This window comes from Enoplosus armatus, chromosome 13 (assembly GCF_043641665.1).
Source record: "Enoplosus armatus isolate fEnoArm2 chromosome 13, fEnoArm2.hap1, whole genome shotgun sequence".
Classification (NCBI taxonomy): Eukaryota; Metazoa; Chordata; class Actinopteri; order Centrarchiformes; family Enoplosidae; genus Enoplosus; species Enoplosus armatus.
In genome coordinates this window covers 18,893,499-18,915,973 of record NC_092192.1, presented here as the reverse complement: position 1 = coordinate 18,915,973, position 22,475 = coordinate 18,893,499, and the positions used below count along the sequence as shown (strand labels likewise).

General features: G+C 44.1%; 1 protein-coding gene across 4 annotated transcripts in view; it reads right to left on the bottom strand.

The window, feature by feature from the left end:
* Positions 1-22,475, bottom strand: part of abr (ABR activator of RhoGEF and GTPase) — a 121,965-nt gene that overhangs the window by 6,000 nt on the left and 93,490 nt on the right. The window lies entirely within an intron of this gene.

The following is a 22,475-nucleotide window of genomic DNA, read 5'->3' as shown; positions in this document are numbered from 1 at the left end:
TCTGCATGATAGCATTCTGAGAAACAACACAAGAGTCACCACCTGTACAGTCACCAAAAAGGAAACCGTTTGCTGGATTCCACCACAGGACAGGGTTTTCTCTCTCAGGCAGAGGAAGCTGAGGGTTTGACTATCGGGCAGCACACCAGAGTGGAGCCACCAAAACAGGTTTTCAACAAAACTTCTTAAGTTAATTAAGCCAGCTGTCACCTTCTTAGTGACAGCTGCCCTGCGCCCCTGAATGGGAAGTAGCGTTAAATTCCAAATAATGAAACAAATGGCGAAGTGAAATGTGACGCATTCCCCCTGTGAGGAGGGAGTAGTGGGGGCTCAGATTTACCCCTTTGCATTTCACACAAGAATCACACTGAACTAGAAGGTCCAAGAAGTAAATAATTCAATTTATGCACAGCTCCTTTTACCAGTCACTCTTGTAAGAAATGAATAATATTTGAAAACTGCCTCCAAGTATTTACTCAACATCTAGCCATCCTCATGACGGTTCAGGTACTGGCTCAAGTGCTCTCTACCTGGACGCTTTAGTCTCTGAGCCAAATGAACAGTCACTTCAACACTTGCTGCTCTATCAAAGAAACACAACAGCTGTTTCCGGAGGAGAAAACACTGCTGTTCCTGCCCAGTTTCGAACTGAGGACCTTTCGCGTGTTAGGCGAACGTGATAACCACTACACTACAGGAACTGGCTAATAGCTTCCACACACACTCTACAAACACAGTCTCTGCAAGTTTAAAGGCGAGGTAAGGCACTTTGAGACTGTGATTAATGTTACCTGGGTCCAGAGTTCACCTTGTAGCCGTTCCATTTTTCAAACCTCTTACTCAGATCAAAGTGGCGCTGCTGTTGCCCGGATACTGCTGCTTTAACACAGACACAAAGTCTACTTTGGGAAAGAAAGATGTCGCTTATGTTTCCAACATATGCCCTCGGCAGTCTCTTGGGGGTCCAACAGGGGCTCCAGATTGGCTCAGACACTTGGCCTTCTTCACCGCACACATTCTCAAAGTCTGGATCTCAAGTCCCATGATGCCCTCTGAGGCATGATAGATGGCAGCCTGTTGTTGTTCTGGAGTCAGTGCCCGCTGTGTGAGGCCACACCAGCTAATGCCTTTTTTTATAGGCTGTTTGAGCGTCTGCACTAAACAGCTATGTCATTACAACCCTGCATAGTGATGTGCTCAACTTAGAGGAAAATAATGATTGTTGGGTGAGCACAGGGGCAGCACACTTCTCTTATTGTCAGCATTAGGTTGCAACCATTAAAAGTTCTCAGTGAGCGTATTTCATTACCTCGTAAAAAGCCCATTTGGCATCGGTTTCATGCATTCCTATTATCGTTAAAGTCTGTTTTCCCAGCAGGGTTCGAGTTTGAGAAGAGGGACAGGTAATCACTGCAATTGGGTCTTTACACAGCTACTGCCAAGACGAGAACTGGGCAGGGATCCACGACTCACTGCTGACGCCTCCTCTAATGCCTCGGACTCACTGAAAATACTAAAACTAATAATAAAAACAGGATGGAAATAGGTGGGAGGGACCACCTATTTCCTTCCTATTACCCTCTGCTAATTCCTAAAAAACCTGATTAAAAATGAATGTCCTGCAATAGGGTTGTAAAAACAAAGAGGATCCTGCGGTTACCCTCATTGACCCCTCTTGAAACTGTATTCTCAACTGGACTCCTTTTTATTAAAAATACTTAGAGAGGAACTTGTTCCCCCCCTTTCCTTTTCTGGGAAATGAGTGGGCTTAAAGGGTCGACTGCAAACGTTTTGGTTGAGGAGGGCAGCAGGAGGCAAACTGACTTAGTTTATACTAAATGTTACACTCAGCATTAGGGACAAAATGTTGCATGACAAGAAACACCGTTCTTGTAAATGAATTGTGACTTACTGTCCAGTTGGACAAGAGGATTTAAGGTTTAATCCTGAGTGACGGCTCTTTGCCCATTCAAAACAAAAATAAAGAAATAAAGCTTGTTATATTTGTCTAAATCTGACTGAATTTAGAGAATTACGTTCTGAAGGTGGGCTGCGTGGACATAGTAGGAAATGACACAAAGGAATTAAGAGTATTTTTCGAGGCAAATAAGATACACCACAAGAATATTAAGGATATATTTTAAAGCCTCTCCTCTGGCTTATGTACTGTATTTGAAGACCTTTTCAGGACCCGCAGAGAGCAAACCGGCATAGCTTTAGTCCCCTTTCAAGTTTAATTTCCGTTCATCGGAATGCTTGAAGGGGCTTTCGAGCATCTACTATATGTTTGCGCATTCATGCACATGTCTAGGAAAAGATAAAAGTCAGAAAGTGTCTTGTGGTTTTTTTCTTTAAAGAGACATCCTCAGGCTGATATGGTTCCGATTAGGATCACATCACTCCAGTGGCAAAGCTCTCTTTGTAGGACCGTGAAAACCATCAGGGATATATGGCTGAGCAGCGGCCGGAGCGGACTACAGCCCGAAGCAAAGCAAAGAAATACTTTAAATTTAGTCGACCGCTGCACACACCGATTTGTACGCATTCCAGTTGGGGCACACACTTGAAGCTTTTCCCTTATATAGAACATGATAAATATATGTGTGTGTGTGTGTGTGTGTGTGTGTGTGGAGGACAGCATGTTGCTCTGTTACATGGGAACTCATTGGTCTGTAAGCAGCTCATAATGTACGTCTGAGTGTGTACCAGGTTTGGGGCTCAGCTGGATAAAGTGCTGCCCGTTTACTTTCTCTCAGCCCTGCGTATGGCCGACTAAACCTGACTGCTGTATGCTCACACACATTCACCCTCGTCTCATCGCTCTTTCGTGTGTTTGAGCGTCCAAAATAAGTCATACGAATGCGACGGGAGGCATGTGGCTGCCATGTGATGCGGCCCACTTGTAGGCCCTACAGAAAATTGATGGTTGATCTCAGTATCTTTTCCTGCCTCTGGTTGGACTTTCTGTCTGTCAAGCCAGAACACAGGCAGAAATACCATGACCAAGAGCCTTAACTTCAAAAGGAGAAGCAGACAGCCGTGAGCCAGGATGTACACACAGCCCGCACTCTGCCCCGACTGATCTACAGGGACAGAACAAAGCAGATAAGATAAGTCATGCTGTTTTCCTGCCTGCCACATGGTCTTTATTTCGTATTTCGACAGTGAAGGAGAACAAGAAGTCAGTTCACACTTTTGCATGCCTTTGAAAGTGTTTCTGAAAATTTGATAATCAAGGTTTGACACAAAAAAGACAAATAAGACATTCACAAAAAAAAAAAAAAAAGTCTTGACGAATTGCTTATTCTGATAAAATGAATCAACTGGTCACAGATGTGGTTATGAGTAACCAGTTTGCCTTTTTATTGACCATTAAATCACTGCGTACAAGAAAGAAATCCATCATTCACACACAATCTACAGAAACCTTCGTTCCTCGATTTAGTTTGCTCAAAAAGAAATACACCACCTGTTGTCTTCAGATAAATAAAGTGCTGTTCCCGCCCAGTTTCGAACTGAGGACCTTTCGCGTGTTAGGCGAACGTGATAACCACTACACTACGGGAACTGGCTGACAGTTACTTCCCCCCCCCACTCTACAAACACAATCCTGCCCTCCTTCGGTAGCCATGAGACATGTGAGCCACGCTCCTGCAGCCTGCGTGAGAGTGACAGCAGCAACAGACTGACGCAGCGGGACAGTCAGAGGTCCTCGTCCCTCTGGAGCTGTTTACATTTCCTACAAAACACACAGGAGGCTTCAGAGACGTGCTTCAGAGCATGCAGCAGAATAATATCTATCCAGGGTCTTGGTTTGTCAGAAAAAGAGCACATGTGTTGCCAAGTGGCCATGCAAGAACCACGCATAAGGTCCTCGATGAACATGTTTGGCCCAGAGGCCCCTCGGTGGTATGATCCATCCATCAGAGTACTAGACACGAAAGCATTTCTACTATGCAGTGTGTGAAAAAAACACACACACATGCAATATGTGCACAATCAGTGTTTTTACATTACATCTTTATTTTGGGATTTCTGTGTGTTACAACTGGGAATCATTGACTAGCCTATACATTAGCATAAATCCTGCATGTGTCTTCATTTCATTTCAATATCATATGCTACCCCAGATTTAAGCATTAGATTACGTGGTTTGGATACTTGTTTGTTCTGCACACATATGAATATATATTTCTTTAACAACTAGGGCTGATTGTGTCGATCCAAGAGAAGAAAATCGAACTAAGTGTGTTCTGAGCGCAGAACAGCAAAAGACATTGTGCTACTGAAATGATGTTTGAAGCCTTTAATAATAAAATCCCTACACACTTAATTAGCCCATTGTTGCCGGGCTGGAGAGTTAATGCATGCTGGTGACAATATTCAAAACACAACTTGATCTTTTGATATGCTAAATTAATGAATTTCTGTTTAATTTGTCCTTTGTGTTTCAGCACAGTTTTCCAGTGCTGCTCTCTGGCTGATTAAATATTCATTCGGCTGCAGAGAGCTTTTTATTAGTCCTTTAATTAGAACGTAGCTCAAACTGCACGGCTCCCTGGTTTTTAGCAGGATTACAGGAGCTGTTTGTGCAATGATTGAGCCCCCCCCCCCCAGCAAACACATCACGCTGCAGTATATTTGCTTCATAGAGAACAAGGAGCACAAACTATTTTTAGACAAACGAATCACATAAGCATAATGTTTACATGTGCATCAGTGATAGCGAGACTCTTTACTCAACAGCTGCTGATGTCACCATGGCCATGTGAGGTCTTTGACTCAGTTGCCATGTTGCCTTCTTCCCTCACTTCCCTGTTGGAGCCAATCGGCGGGGCTTTTCAGCCAGCAGAGGGCTGTGATTTGCAGAGTAGTCTCGCAGCTCTGCAGGCAGTGTGTGATTCTCTTATAGGGCCTGTAAACAGCAACACACAGATGCGTACTACACTTATGCAACACAACCCTGCCGGCAGCCTGCACACAGAACTGAGTTATCATACACTCACGAGCAGAGAGAGAGTGAAACATCCCTTTAATGCTCTGAATTTGACTTCAATATAAGCACTTCCTTCTTTTTCTCCTTAAAACACTCTATTCTTTTATGATCTCCTCATCATGGTGTTGCTATGTTGTATGATGTTCAGTATGAATTGACTCAGTAAAGATTGATATCCACCTAAAAATGTTTTCAGGAAAACTCTCCGCTAACCAATAACTGTCAGCTCCCATCCCAGGCCTTCATCTCTTAAAACCCACATGGTGAAGTCACAGACGCGAACACTGTTTTGTTCGATTGTCGTACAGACTAACCACCAAAGTTCTGATTTAATCTAGTGCAGCGGTGACAGAACTTATATGTGCTATCAAGAGACGGGGATCTATGTCACATTTTTGTCCCCTGATGAACCCCTCGTGTTTGTCTTGGACAGATCCACAGCGATGTTTTTCACTCTTCGGCCTTTTGGGGACGTTGCGTAGTCATGGCCTCGCTCATTACCTCACCGTCCAGGTTATGTGTGATCTTCACCACTGACGGCATGCACCATTTGTAAGCCATTAGATCATCTCTATGTATGTTTACTCAGTGGTGAAGTATGATGAGTCAGTCTTGAAGCAGGTGGCGGTGGACGATCAGAGGGGTCTCACTTCAGTTCTGATGTAACATTCATGAACTTTTTCAGGGAGAGAGTTTTGATTACTAAGTTGGAGCGCTTCCAGGAGCTACAAAATGCAAAAAATCAACATCTATTGGAACAAACCAGCACAGCAAGTCATAAACGGACTGCCCTCCACTATTTCAGATAAATGTACTAAATTCCCTGAATTCATGTGGTAACCCCGAGTCATCCTCACAACTTTCCTGGCAGTACCTGAGGCCCGGACAACCGTTAAAGCATGTGAAGAACATTCCAGAAGACCACATCTCCTAACTCTCACCACCTAATTACATGATTAATGCCTTGTTGTCACCCTGCTGAGATTAAAGCCTCCTTGCATACGGCCCGCTGTACGGCCAGAAGCGATGGGGCTGAACTCATACCAGAGGGGGTCATTGTGGATATCAACCTGAGAATGCTTTACTGACCTGCCGCTCCCCTCCTGGAGCTCATTAACCAATCGCAGATCCTGCGCACGGGGGATGGATTGGGGCCAATAAAGGGCTATGCCCTCCGGTGGGGACAGACGGAGATTTATGTTGCCTATATAACAGGCCATTAGGGGACTGGCTGGCATTTTAGGCACGCAGGAGTGATGAAACCCTAATATCTCATCTGCACTAATCAACACACTCAAATGGAAGAGCATAATTTCGTATGTGGGGTAAAATGTAGTGGGGGCGAGAGGTGGGATGAGGGAGGCGGAGGGCGGATGATAATGGTTGGATCTGATTCTCTTCCTGGCTAAGCCGGCACGACAGCTCCATTGTTCTCCCCACTAAGCTGGCCGTAACTCCACAAAGAAAATAAAACCTGCCTCTGCCCAGCAGACAGGTCACCAGCCAAAAGAACATGACGTTAAACACACTGTGAAAAACCCAGACCACAACCGAGCAACGCCTTAATCATCATTTGTTCTTTGGCCGGGACACATACGATACATTATGTCTGGTTCTAGTCCAATTAGTGTTCCCAGCCAGCCCCCATCTCATCACACCGTGTCTTAATTAGGTGCCGCTTCAGGCTGAAGGAGGGAGGACAATTCCCCGGTGTGCTTCCATACCTTCACGCATCCTCTAACATCCACATTCCTCTCATCACGCTGTAAATAACATGATGCATGCCACAGATGCACACAAACAGAAAAAAAAGCAATATGCCCTACAGTCTGCTTTCCCTGCCCCCCCCTCAATAATTATTTGAAAACACTGGAAGTCGCTCTTCCTCATACTTGGTATCTGCACGTTTTTAGATTCACAAGACAAGATTTTTGAGACAAGTTAAAGATACATTTCAACGCAAAAGAAAGCCAGGGACAGCAATTCATTTGCACTTGAACACAGCTGATTATATTACTAATATAATGAAAAGGCTGATTCAACTATTAACAGGAAACAATGTGTTTTTATAAACATATATGTCATGAAAAACACAGAATTAACCCTGCCCTGTCTTAATATAAAAACACATTTTCAGATTGTTTTAAAGACCCGCAGGCAGCCTGTCACGTTACTGTGTCAGATGATGCTGGCAGACATCGTCATTTAACATTATCGCCTCCATCAAACAGAGTTCACCACCATGTAGAGGCAGAAATGCTGGACGGGGGGAGAAGAAAGGGATAAGAGCTGATAGGATCAAAAGGCAACGGAGCGCAGAAAAACTGCAACACGAGTGTATGCATAAAATTCAAAGCCTCATTCAGAATGAATGAAAGAATGAATGGGACTCCACAGAGCAGTTTGGTGAACAGGGATTTCTACGCAGGGATCACATGCACCTAACTGCAAAGTTGACAAATTTGGACAGCAATGAAATACAGAAACCTCCTTAATCACGTTGTCTGACATGAAGACATGGAGAGTGTGTACAGAGAGGAGAAGAAGGAATCAATACGGGACCTTTCAGGTCAACGCAGTAAAGTCTGGGCTTAGTTTGTAATCCCTGTTTTATCCCGCTCAGTATAACAGTGGTCAGCCTTCCTCAGGCCTCTGTTGAATAATGGAAAGCATTGAAGCAAAGGTCAAGCCGACTCTCAACTTGGATTCTTTGTCCTGAACTGGTTTATTATGCACACAAATTACAGCTCAAATTGCTGGCGATGCACTCATGATGAAGATGAGGAGGGCTGCTGAATAAACAAGAGCGAACATACAGTGAAATAAAAAATGAGTCATAGTTTTAGCTGCGTGTGCAGAGCTATGCATAGAACCAGAACAGGCTCATGAGCTTCTTCTCTATCGTTCAGCGACCCCCCCCCCCCGACGCCTGAGTCACAATCCAGAACCTGCATTTAAACTATGCCATACCAGACCTGTGAGTGTGTGTGTGTGTGTGCGTGCACCTCAACCTCCCTCAACACAAGGGTCATTCAGTCCAACCTGAGTGTTTTAACCAAATGACAACAACTGCCCTTTCTGAATGAACCTCAGTTGTATAGTAGCACACACAGCGATCGCTACATTTTCCATCTAACTTTTGTCTAAAATTCCAGTGAATCAGGAAAGACAAACGTCTCTCTAACCCTCATTTGTTTATTATTATTAACCAACCACATACCGCCTTTGAATGCTGCAAAAACAGGATCACGCTTAGAAATTCATATAAACACAATGAAATTCCAATAGTTTGAGTAAGAAAACAGAGTGGAGAAACTGCAGATAATTTGCTACATAATGGAAAAATGTCAAAGTTTAGTCAAATCTTTATCCTTGCAATGCTAACTGTATACAAAAAAAACCCACACCATAATGCAAATATGCTACACGCATGTTTCGGAGGTTATTTGGGATAATGTGACCAATAATGCCAGGGGCGTTAGATCGACTCAGCCAGAGGAGGGCAATGCTTCATATGAACAGCAGGGGGAGCTAATCTGATACTCACACATCTCACAACCAACACAATTTAATTGGAAATACCATTTACTCATCATTAGCATCTGCAAATAGACAGAGATAGACATAAACAGAGATTGGTGGATGTAGAAAGGGTGAAATATAAAGTGGCAAGAATGAGACAAAGGGGAGAAAATTGTCATTTCACGTTAAACTGATGATGTCTCATCCATCACAGCAGTGGTTTCTGAGGCGACGGGGGTTTACATTACATCACACAGTCCAGTATCCAGGTAGGTAATAAGCCTTTCTCGTATCTTGCTTGTGGTATAATCACTTTTTAAAGCTGACATAAGGCTTAGTAACAAATATTTACAATATGCATCACAGTAAGTGGCATCAAACTGATAATTAAATCATTTAAGGAAGGAAAAAAAAGCCTAAATTAGGCTTTTCTAAAAAATGTTTTTATGTTTACTGTGGCTTGTGTTACAGCAGGTCCCAGTTTAGTCACCTTTTTATTTAGCACTACATCACTGCAGTCAATAGACCCATCAGATAAGAACAATCGTCAACTCTGCACTGAAAGAAAGACACCCGGGGAGAGAGCGCCACACATGGAGAGAGACACTGAGCATAAAAGAGAGGCAGAACAAACAGATGGAGGTGACACTGAGTGATAAATAGGCGAGAACAAATGATAAAAGAGAGAGAGTGTGTGTGTGTGTGTGTGTGTGTGTGTGTGTGTGTGTGTGACGTGTGTGTGTGTGTGCGTGTGTGTGTGACGTGTGTGCATATGTCAGCCAGAGACCTTTTGTCTGAGCAGCTTGCTGCGGACGCGGCCCCATAGCTTGGCCCCGGTGTTGGTGTGCCTCTTGAGAACAGGGGTCTGAGGCTGGCTGGACAGATTGTGCTGGTTCTGGTCCACGCAGCAGTGCTGCTCCAGTCGCTCGCACACCGAGTTCAAGTTTACATCAGGCACCAGGATCTCCGTCATCCCAAAGCCTCTTCCACAGTACGATTCTTTACAACAAAGAAGGGGGGAGGATGGGTCCCAAAGTAACCTCTCGCTGATCACAGGACCAGGTGCTGGAGAGCTGCTCCGGGAATTCACCAGCAAAAAAAAATAAAAAACAAAAAAAAGTCTCCCACAGCAGTCAGATATTCACTTCAAAAAAGGAAAGAGGGATGAACGGGAGGAGGACAAGATGCTGCCATGGTCTCCTTGATAAGTCTGATAATAATTCCACGTTGGTGCCTCTCTCTGTGAGCTCATTCCACAGTCAGCTGCCAACATCTCCTCGTTCTGCAATCTGACTTCCACAACGGCAAACACAGATACACAGCGCCAGAGCGAGGCAGAGAGAGAGAGAGAGAGAGAGAGAGAGAGAGAGAGAGAGAGGGGGAGAGGGAGAGAGAGGGGGAGAGGGAGGGAGATCGGGGGAGTGAATGAGCTCCCGTTGTCACTGAGTGGCCCGGCTCCTCCAGATGTTGATGGACACACCTCCAAAGAGAGGGAGGCGAGGGGAGGGGAGGGGAGCGAGGGGAGGGCACAATAAACACTCAATGAGAAATGAGAGGCAGAGGAGAGAGAGGGAGAGTGAAGGAGGGAGGGATGGAGCAACTCCTAAACGCTGTGCTGTGTTTTGTTCAGTGCTTTGACCCCTTGTCAACCTTTCCCAGAGCTGGTCAGCACACTGAGGATGTGAGTAAAGAGAGGAATGTGATGAAGAGGAAGAGATAGAGACTTTAAAAGTGGCCAGGTAATGAGCACTAAATATTTGAGGACAAAATGTCTATAACAGTGGAAAACATCCTCTCTACATTGTCATTGCCTCTCAAAATATGACAAGAGCCACCTTTTTTCCTCCTCCTCCTCCTCTTCCTCCTCCGTCTGTGTGCCTTTTATCGTGCCTCTCTGTGTAGCGACTTCTCCTCACCATGCTCTTACAGTTCTCTGGTTTCCACATGCACATGCACGCTCGCACATCCTGGGAGACACGCAGAGCGAATCACCATCTTTATTCAACAGGACAGCCGGAGCTGGCTGCTCTTAAAAGGCGTATTCCTCTGTATAATGGATCGATAGGGGCAGGGGAGTCTGTGTATGCCTGTCAAACCCCATCTCCATCCACAGTGTCCTTTCCCATTTGAATTCAAGGGGAAAAATGTTTGGCTCGGGAAAGGTTACGGACGCGAGGCTGCATTTTAAACCGTTTTAAAACCAGACCAGGGAGACAGACTGTCTGCTGGGCTGAATGGTAGTTAAGACTGAGAGTCGGTGTCTGCTGGTGGGTAGACTGATGGCTGCTGATTGTACGGTGATTCATAAAGGGGTTCAGATAAGAAACGAGGAGCATGTAACACAGTTTCCTTGATCTAGTGAAATAGTGGGACACAGCTGTGTTTACTAGGATGGCAAGTGAGATGCATAAATATGTGCTCTGAAATAAACCTCTACAAAATATTATTCTCTGCTATATTTGTCAACCTCAACGCTCAAACTCATGGAAAGAATCAGATATAAACCGTTTATTGATTATTGATATTCTAGACGAGCATTTTATGATTTGTCAGTTCTATATTCGCTCTAAGACAATGGTTACTAGCAGAAAAAGTGTAAGAGAATCTATTCAGTGGTTACTTTTAAGTCCATGTTGGCTCTGAACACACCTTAACATCCCAAACAGGGTCATCATGTCATCACGAGGCGCCTCAGATAGCACGAGACAGTATGTAAAAACGTGGTGTAAAAACATGTGGGTTAGTGTGTTCTGCAGTGAAGATAAAACAGTGAACAGAAAGGAAGGGTGAGCAGGACAGCCTGTCTGACTTTGTGACCAACAACGTAGGAGGAGGTGGGGGCCCTAAGCCAACCCTCACCACAGAGTATTTTTAACTCCCAGGGTTCGTAACTATGAGACGTACACACTCCATGCGTCACATCTTGGAAAGAATGTCTGGGAAAACCATGTTTTGGAAATGGGAGGAATAAAAACCCACGAGGAGACGGGGGATATTTTTGGGGCAAGATGAGACAGAAGGTTAAGACAGAAATAGAAGGGTATGTTTTAACTGTGTATATCTTCACTTTTATATTTGTGTGTAAGACATGTTGTTACCACAGCATCCATCAAAGAGACAAAAGAAAAAAAAAATCATAACCATCAAATGTCCAAATTGGACATTGGAAACACCAGAGTGGAGACATGTGAAAGCTACATTGCCTTAAAGGGATAGTCCAGCAATTCAGTAGCTTACAGAGGCTAATGTTAGCTAATCTTTAGGTCGATATCGCTGTGTTCTTGTGCGTCGGTCACAGTATGTTGTCACTTGTGGCCTCAGTGGTTTCTGCTCTGCAAAAGATACATAGTCTCACTTCAAGGATGGTGCCACTATCTTCTTCCCAGATTTTAACATTGCTCTGCACATGCATGCAAGTTTTTTGGGCCTGTTGGCTTTCATTTTAAACTGTCAAGAAAGCCTGAAAGTCAAAAGTTACCCCCTCCCCCACCTCCACAATCACGAGACTGATCATTTCGGTGAACCAGGTAAGATACTCGACGAACACCCACAGTCACACACAAGAGCGCAGCTTCTCTTTAGAGTATAGCAGCAGCTTTCAGCCGTCTATACCACCGGGTCATCCAGAGTCCAACACTTCACAACACATCACATCAGAAACATCATGGAGTGAGCACACATGCACGAATGCACTCCCTCGGCCTGGAAGACACATACTGTACATTCATATATCCAGTGCTCCACTCTGTCTGGTGTTAGCTCATGCGCTATTTATGGCATTAAAAACACGCACACACATTCTGTACATGCAGACATGTTAACCCAGAATACTGTGGACTCACACTAACTCCCAGCAGCTCTACACAGGCTGCACACAGACCGCCACAGTTCCCCAAAACCCAAATGTGCTCCATACGTGACATCTAAATGCTAAATAATAACAGGATAGCGATGTGCCGGGATAATGTTTGTCTGAATGTTGTTGGAGGCAAACTATTTCAGCTCCCTGGTTTAGTTGGTTGATGGGGTTTTACTGTGCCTAAGAAGAGTGGAATAATGGGTCCTTATTTTCCTAAAAGGCCCTCGCGTAGATAAAAATGTACTGCAGAGATAAATTAACTGTATGAGAGGATGAACTGCGTGGGGCCTTGAGCTCGGGAGACATGGGAATGATAAAACGAGGAAAGATGCAAGCAGGGGAGGAGGAGGGAGTCCAACAGGGAGATAAGATTAAGAGTTCTTGTGGGAATGGGAGACCACATGAAAGAAAGGAAAAAAAGAGTAATTAGTAAAGGTGGTAATCCTTGAGATTCTTAGTGCCAAGTTTGGTGCTGAGCACTCATTGCTGTGGTAGTGTGGCCAACCTCAACTGTCACACCAACGACCCAATTCCTCTTCTATTTTTCTTCGAGGACAACAACACCAGATTTTTTAAAAGGGCAAAATGTTTCAAGGAGTTTAATCACTACTCCGCTGTTGGTCAGAATAATGGACTTTTGAAAATGTAGTTTAACTTCAAAGATTAAGATAAAAACCATTTGATTACGACATGAAAAGGTGAGAGAGCAGATGGTTCAGCCCTGAGTGCTTATGCTCTGACATCAGGGCCGGTCCTGGCTCTTAATTATACATGTGCTGGGTGGCACAGCCCCTCGTAAAGCCGCTCCATATGACCAGACAAGAGGGGGGGAAGGGAGTGTTGAACCAGGTCCTGGATTCCACTCCAAACTCCATCTGGGACTGCGGCCGCTCCCTGACAAGCCCAGTGATTCTGTTGATTCTGCGATTCTCCGGCCTCCACGCCTGCAGGCTTCAGCACTGCTCTGCCAATCACAGAGGCCTTCAAGAGCCGGAGATAAATTAATGATCAATTTAACGGCTGCGGCGCACCGAGATGAATATGGAGTAGCTCTGAATCCATGTACATGGGACGGGATGGTGTTTCAGTGTGTTGGCCATGTAAAGAGCCCCTGTGACTGTTAACATCCAGCGAACATTGTACACCGGCTGAAAACATCTGCCTGTTAATGTTTCGCAGTTGACCTTCACTGTTCTCCCCCTTTATAATATGAAACAAACCGAGCGTGACGCTAAGCAGTCCACAATGATTTCTTTTTATGTTAGAAGACATTTAGCCACAAATTCAATCCTGAGTCAAAACTGGAATATTTGACATTAACAAGATCTTCAGAGTTTGGGATAGGAAGCTGAGCAGTGGCTCTCCTCACAGCAAGAATGCCCTGGGCTCAAATCCAGCTCCCAGCTGGGGTCTTTCTGTGTTTGCATGTCCTGCCCTGTCCTGCCCTGTCCTGCCCGACCTGTAGGATGGATATAATATTTTGACATTTTATTATGGGAAAGCTCAATAATTAGCGCAATAATTACAACTAAATTGAGACAGTTTCAGAGTTTCAGCACATAACTCCCTATAAAAAAAGCACAAATTGTCATTTGAGTTTTGGACCGAGTCCGGCTAGCAGTTCCCCCCCCGTTTGCGGTCTTTATGCTAAGCTAAGCTAATCAACTCCTGGCTCTAGCTCTATAGTTAATGCACAGACACGAGAGAAGAAATGTATTTCCTAAAATGTTGAACTATTCCTTTAATACAGAACATTTGGGGGATTTTTTTGATAATTTATACAGTAAGAGGAAATTGCTTTGAACTCCACAGAGCATTTCAGAGTGTATCAGTATAGATTTTAAAAGTTTTGATGAGCTCCAGGGTAGAACTTTAAAAAAAAAAGATTTTCACATTAATCTCGTTTGATATAATTTTTTAAAAGGAGGCCATGCCAATCTTATTATTTTTATCAAAGCAAGTATTTCCTCCACCAAAATACAGAGAGACTGTTGACTGTTCCTCCTGTATTTCGACTGTCATGGTAAACACACACAGGGGTCTGTTTTTTACAGCCTACATGCACAAACTGGATTCACAGTAACATTTCTGTTTGTGTGGGTTTTGAACTGCAGCTTCACAATCTCACTCTGAAAGTGTGTGTGTGTGTGTGTGTGTGTGTGTGTGTGTGTGTGTGTACATTGATATTCCTGGCTTCAGCCCTGTAACGCTCTTACTGTTAATCCCTGTGAAGCAGCTAACGGAGGAACAAAGGTGTTCATTTGGGACTTGGGTGTCGAAAAATGATGAAATCAATAAGAAAGGGGAAGCAGACTCGGGCTCATTTGAATTACTCATCAAAAATGACAAAGTGCTGCCTTCATCATGTGCGTCTCTCTGAGGCCTGCGATTGGCTGCCATGACGGGCTGGGTGACATCAACAGCAGCGAGCCGTGTTGTGAGCGGTTAATTCAATCAGATTTCATTCGAACAGTCTCTATAAGTATGTTTACAGGATGACCCAGTCCACCTCTTTGATCTTTCCTGCTGCCTTCACTGGAGCTTAGGCAAGAGGAAGGGGAAATAGAGTAAAAAAGGAGGTGTGTGTGTGTGTGTGTGAGTGTGTGTGTCTTGGGGGGGGCTTTTGAGGGAGGGTCCTTCAGGGTACAGTGGGAGTGCTAAAATGGGAGTGCAGAGGCAGGAGGAGGTTTGGCAGGGTGGGAAATCACAGCCTTAGGGGTCCTCTACAGATTATTCCTGCTTCTCTTTCATCTGAGCTGTTGGGGGGGGCATCTTCCTCAGATTAACCGCTCCATCACTTATTAAGCACTTTGGAACAAACATGGTGATGGAGAGCGAGGAGGGAGGAAAAGAGAAGGAGCGAGGAGAAGGTTTCATTAGTATGTAGCACCAGCCTGTTGTGTGTTGTTGGGTGTGGTTGGGATGAGAAGAGGTGTGTGTGTGTGTGTGTGTGTGTGTCCTTTCAGACAGAGAGTGGGTGGAAAAGCAAAGCATTCAGGATATGAGAAGATATGAATAGACAAAGCTATTTAAAGCCTTCACATTTACCTACTGATAAGGTAGGATCTAGCCACAAATCAGCAGGCAACACTTTCATAACTGGTGTTCTCTTCAGTAAAGAGTATTTTGGAGTCTGATCAGTAAATTGGAAGCAGGTGAGGACGGAAAGACAAACTGAGTGAGAGGACACAAAGCACAGAAAGAGGCTGAGAAGCAGAGTGATGCAAGACTAAATGGTGCAGCAGTAACGCTGCAGGTTCTGCATGACAACCCTGCATTCAGGTCACACTCTATACATGCTGTTCTTCACTTTTCTTTCCATGTGTCATTCACGTACTTCCACCTAATTTGTTGTCATTGCCGATTGTTTTGTTTATTTCTCTGCTCGAGATTTATTCCGATTTTTTTATTGTCATAATTCTTCATTCTGATTTGATTATCATGTAAGTCACTCGGAGGTGGTGTTCCCACAGAGAGGAGCGAGACAGCTGACGCTCTGTGTGTGTGAACCAGCAAGATTCAAATGTGTCTTTCCTTGGCTCAAAGTGTGTTTGTTCACCAAACAACAGAAATCTTATCAGTCAAACAGACAAACAACAGAACCTCCTTGGTGGAGGTAATTACAGCTAAACAACACAGTGCACTTTCTTTAATTACAACTCATCCACCCGTTCCTGGCAAACACCATAGCATCCAATCTGAGCCCAGCCGAAACTTGTGTTTGCTTTAAATAAACACCCATGATTCAAAATAAAGTGGAAGCTGCACAAGGCAAATTTGCATTTTTGAAACCCCAAGTGGTGAAGCAAAATAACTTTTTGGAATTTTCCGAGACTTTCGACTTTTCGTTAGTCATAAAGCACCATAACGTCAAGAAATCACATAATCCTGAGTTTCTGGGTCTAATTTTTTCCTCAGCTGCAAGGAGGAGATTGTGATAAGAAATCTTTCCACAGCAGGTTTAGCCATCATTGCTGTGTCCAGGTTTTTCTGGATAGAGCACTTGCACTCGCTTGATGGATTTTGCTTTAGATTTATTAATCTGTGTACACGGACAAGATTTCCAGTTGCAGTCACACCTGGCACCAGTTTAATCTGTGTAAATAGGGCAAAGCTAAGAAGTAAGTCTGGTCCTATGACATATTCTTCTCTGTTTCAGCAACTACTTTGGAACTGTGGATGTGGATATGAACCCATCACGCTGAAGTTGATCTTCGTGTTGTGCCCTCTGCGTGACTGGGACAAGGCTGTGTTACATCTGAGCAGCGTGACCCAGTTCCAGTGATGAAGAGAGAGCAGCCTCACAGGGTGACGCTGCCACGGACCTGCTTGAATAATTCACTCGAAAGTGTAAACCCACGGCCGACTGGACGCAGCCACCTGGAAGACTACGCGAGCAGGGGGAGGCTGGTCGGGCTAACAGAGAGGAAGAGGTGGCAGGATGATCTCGGATGACATGAAATGAGATTACGCAACTGGAGGTTACAGTGAAAAGCGCTGATGAAAAACAATTTCGAGCATGACTACATGTCTACAAGGACACCCAATCATGATGAAGAGGAGGTGAGGTTTGATGCTAAACCCGGCAGCAGACAGGCCAGCTCATGCTGTTTTAACTCAAACGTTAACTGGAGTCTTGTCGCCACTGTGAGGTTGCAGATACTCCAGGAAGTCACTGTGCCTGGCCAGGAAATAGTCCAGTACATAACCCCCTGTAAAACCACTTTAGAGGTGCTAGTAGGTGGATTTTGTTGCAGTTGGACAAAGCCAGGCTAGCTGTCCTAAGCTAACAAGCTGCAGCTTTTTAGTCAGTGTACATATATGAGAGTGGTATCAATCTTCTCACCTAATTCTCTACAAAAATGTGAATAAACATACTGTATTTCCCAAAATGTCTGACTATTTCTTTGGGCAGAGCAGCTATGAAAACAAAATAACGCACTGCATGGCCTAAAATTTCTCAAAATGATCATTAGCACAAAATGTGACCGAGGTGGTGTATTTTCTCAACAATGGGCAAACAACTGGGAACATGCCTTAATGAGGGACATGAAATCCCCATTATCAAAAAAACTCTGACATTTTCTTTTCCTTTAAAACTGGGTCAGCTATTCTGTAACTAATTCACAGCAGTGTCCACACCATCCCAGCCCCCCCTTTTCTTGCCCCAATAACAAGTAAAAAAAAAAAAAAAAAAAATCAATGTACGGTCAAAACCTCATTAGCAGGTGAAGAAGCCATCAACTTGAAAGTGGAAAATCAATTAGTCAATCACCATCATCCACCAGCTCCAGCTCCTAACAAGCGCCCTGATGATTGGGTTGTTATGATGATCAGTGTTCGCAGGGCAGCACAGACAACCACCTCAGGCTCATGAGGAGGAGCTAAACGTTTTCTCTCTGATGTACCACACACTACTACTCTGTCACTAAGTCACTTCTTTTCTTTCTTCTACTGTGATCCTCGATCTTTCTGCCCTTTCTCCTTCCAATTCGCAGATAAAGAAGACGGATTAGGACCTAATCAAGTCTAATGATCGATAGCAAGCAGCCAGTGGCAAGATTAGCGAGGGCTGGATCACGGTGGCTTCTATCTAACCAGAGATGACCTGCCTCCTTCACACTGGCTGTGTGAAGCGTCATCAGGTTATACTGGATGGAGAGGAGACGATACAAGTGAGCAGAGATGCAATCAACCCAAACAGTTCCTCTGCAGCTCTTGGAACACACACACACACGTACAGCACACATCCATCTCCTGGCTATTACACAACAAATATTACATAATTCAAACAATTTGTGACTCTGTGAAATAGACTTTTGAGGTGCCCTCCCTCATAAACACCCACTCAGCTCTTTGAAAGCAGGACCAGCAGAGGGAACAGGTACACACCCCCGCCGGATCAACACATTTTATGATTCTGCCGGGGACGTTTAAAAAAACAAACATTGCTCAGATGAATTCAGCACGACACGCTGGTTATGCAACAGGCTGCTTCAAGCGAAGTGATGCACAGAGAGCACTCGTCATATGAGAAACACTAAGAGCTGGAGAGAACAGTGTTGTTCTCCAAGGTTATTCAAACCGGTATATGTCAGCGGTTAAGTCATGGAGTATTTCAAAGTGGCTAATTTCAAATTGTGCCTTATTCAAGTTTTGTATAATAGCATAAGCAAAGTTAGAGATTGCATAAATGACTGATATTAGAAGAAACATCAAGGCTGACTCATAGACTTAAACACTCACATTCCTTAATGTGTGAAAAGGGCAGAAGATCAAGCTGAAATGCTTTGATCCCTGACATGTTCCATGTGACATCAGTCTGCTCTGCAGCACCAGAACTGGATTTGGTGAGGCCATAAACACAAGACCAATGACCTCATCTTCTACACAGCTGACAAGTTTAAACCATCCGCGCGTGGAGTCTGGAGGGACTTTAGAAACATTTCCTCCACATGAAAACAATTACATCATCATTAGCCTAATTTGTGGTGGCAAAAGGGCGCCCCAATACTGAGGCCCCAGGTCAGAAAATCAAGAAGATACGGCTGCAAAACGGTTAAACAATACGTAGAATCCACCTTATAACCATTATCTTTATATGTTTACATCATGATGAAAACAAAAAACTAATTAGATAAGGGTCTGTGCGATTAGTACAACAGCGAGCTCGGAGTTCATGCGCACAGTCTGCACAGGACATTTCCTGTTCCCTCCCTTGCCCTGGGACAGGAAGTCATAAAGCAGGATCAAACGCCTGGCACTGCTCATGGTCCTGTTGCCATATGAACAGCATAATGTCATGGGAAGTCATAGACTCAACAACAAGTCAAAGCCTCTGCAATAACTGAAGTCATGAAAACTTGATCCATTGAAGGTAGCTGGGGGTTTGCAGAGCGTAGATTCTGTACATGAAGCTAAAAGGGACTAACGCTCAGTCATCTCAGTGTTATACTACCTGACTGCCCAGTTGCTTGTGCATTTACATTAAACATGGAGAGGCCTTGTACCACTCTGATAAGTGGAGTGGAAGGAATATGGAAAGGTCATCACGACTTGCTGAAATGTGAAGAGAGGGAAAATGAACACGAAGGTTTGAGCTATGACCTGAAACTACTGACCCAAACACCTCATGAGAAATGCCAAAAGTCCATATAGTACTTATATGGAAAGTGCTTTTTTAACTAGTTTAGTATTGAACCAGTAATCACTCAAAATAAATTGCTTTTAGCAAGAAAAATCATTGAGCTAACACAAACTAAACCTTTATTCTACACTATTAATCAGCTGTCAAACACTTCCTGGATGTTCCTGTGTACTTGCTCCTGACCCACTCTACCGCTGTGTTTAGAGAGAAATCTGGACCACATCTCTGCCACTGTACATCAGCTCATGCTTACATTAGGGCTAAAGGTCACAGTCTAGATAAGGCTACAGGCTAAAAGCACTATTTTAGGGATGTTGCATTCACTTTAAATCTCCCTACAAGCCTGGGAAGAATACTATTAATAAGTGTATTTCCCTCAGCCAGCAGTCTTCATGTCCACTCATCTTTCTCTCCGTCTAGAAGGCAAAAATCAGTGTGTGTGTGCTTGTGGCTAGGGGCTTTCTCTCTAGACTCACACATGAACACAGTTAGAGCACTACGGGAGCCGAGCAGATGCCTCTGCAACACTCTAACATGCAAAAACTGCACGTAGAAACCCAAAAATAACAGCTGCAGTACCTCAAGCTACTGATTAAGAGTCCGCTACTGTTTCATCTTCATATGGCGTGGAGGAAACACAAGCTAAGCCCTAGATACCAACCAAAGATTTGTGAAGCTGACTGGCTTAGTAAATGCTCATCTTCATCTAAAATAATTACAAATTACGAACACTCACACTTACAACTAGCAGAAGCATTGTATACCTTCACAAGTGTGAGAGCTACTGGGGCTTTATCGGCCAGGCAGAGCGAATGAAGACAGATCTGACAGCTTACTGCGGCATACACACACACAGATATATAGGTGCTTCAACAAAGACTGTGGGGCTCAAGGACAAGGAGCACCCTAGGAATGAGTACACAGACACACTCATAGCTCTTGGCAGGCAGCAGGAGTGAGGCTCATCTTTCAAAAATTATTGGAATTTTCAACAGCGATGTGCAATAAATTAACAACATGATGAACAATGAACAATAAAATGTAGTATCACAGTATCAAAACCTCGTATGACCGTGAGGGTCAAACCATTTGCTGTTTTTCTGCTGTTTCTTCCATCTCGTCTAAACATCATTAGATCCGAACCACTTCTGCTGATACTAAATGTTGTCATTGGACCACAGATGTTTTACAATGCTTCTCCTGAGGTTGTAGAACGGAAAACCAGGTCAGTAATCTCTCTGACACACTATACTACCGGACAGATTCTTACGGACACTTCTGGGAAAAAACGTCTCGAGTGAAACGCCACACAGTGGACAGGATGTAGCGGGGGATTGTGGTGAACAGGGAGAACACCCTGCAACACAAGTACCCATCAGTCCTTCTCAAGTGTTTGACCAGGATACTGAAATGATACTGCTGGATAGCTGACCCCAACATCCAATTTCTACAAAGACCAACCATGCTAAAACTGTGTTTACTCCAGATACTATAACGTACTTTGGATGAAAGCTGCATTTCAGCATAAAACAAGAAAGCACATGCCAATAATTGTAATTCCATGTATTCCTGGTGCTGACCACTTCCCCACTGTCCTTCCCACCATATCTACAATTCCTAGAAGAAACCAAACCTCATACAAGCCCCACTGCACATCAGCCATCCTGCATAATGAGGTGCAGAACCACAGTGGGCAAATGCTTGCTCAATCTCAGACCCCAGCGATGGCCATGTGGAAAGCATCAAAGTTCCTGCACAATCATCACGTCTAAACAAACAGCTGAGGAAAGCATTTTAACAAAGTGGCATTTGAGCAAACGCTACAGCTTTATAACTGTCCAACTCGATCACCAGCTTCCCCGGGGTAGTGTGGGGTTCAAAACAAAAGCAGCTCAGAGCAAACGTCAGCTACACATGGATATTCATCACATCTTAATGCTGTAGGAACAGCTCTGGTCCCCCGACTGGCCACTTGAAAGCCAGAACGGGGTCTCCATGCTGGGACACAGTGTGTTGCTGAGGCCTATTTACTTTTATATGTGCCGGAAGGCTGCCAACAACAGCAAGAGGAAAAGGGAGAGGGAGGCGGAGAGGGAGAAAGTATTCTGGTCTCACTGGGTTTCTGGGGATAAAATAGACAGTCGCATCTGGTGGTCAAAGACTTGGTTCTGGCAGTGATGTGAAATCTGATTAAGATAAGAAGGCAGAGAGACACCGAGGGGTGTCTCTGTAACTAAGTCTGTAGAGCTGTCCCACCGGTCAACCAAGGACGAAGGAGGTAGGTGTGGAGGGGAGGCTGCTTTAAAGGAATAGTTTGACATTTATGGGATAGACCCCACTCTCAAAAAACCTGTTAATTAGGGAGCTCTAGATGTGGTGGTAGGAAGATTTTGTTACCTTTGGACAATGCCAGGCTAGCTGTTTCTCACTGTTTCCAGTCTTCATGCTAAGCTAAGCTAACCGGCTACTGGTAACTTCATATTTAAGGCATAGATATAAAGGTGGTAGAGATCTTCTCATATAACTCGAAAAATAAAGCGAATGAGGGTATTTTCCAAAATGTCACACTACTCCTTTTTTTTTTTTTTTTTTTATCTCTGAGCAAAGGATACCTGAGGATACAATAATCTCCAAATCTTTTACAAAGCAGCTAATTTCTGCCCGAAGTTCAAATGGCAGAACTCAGAAACCAGCGCTGTGACCGTAGATGTGTCCTCCAAATTAAACGACACAATATTTTGTTGGTCCATGCATTTGCTGAAACAGGGAGGCCATTCTCTGCAAACAGGCAAAAAATAAATGACACTTTGAGGACTTTACTATCTTACTATCTTACTATCTACCCCGGATGTCAAAGCAATTTACATGATCTGATACTATTTTTAGATCATTTATTCATAAAGATTTAAATACCAGCCTAAAACAATAGGTAAACCCTGGTAATAGATCAA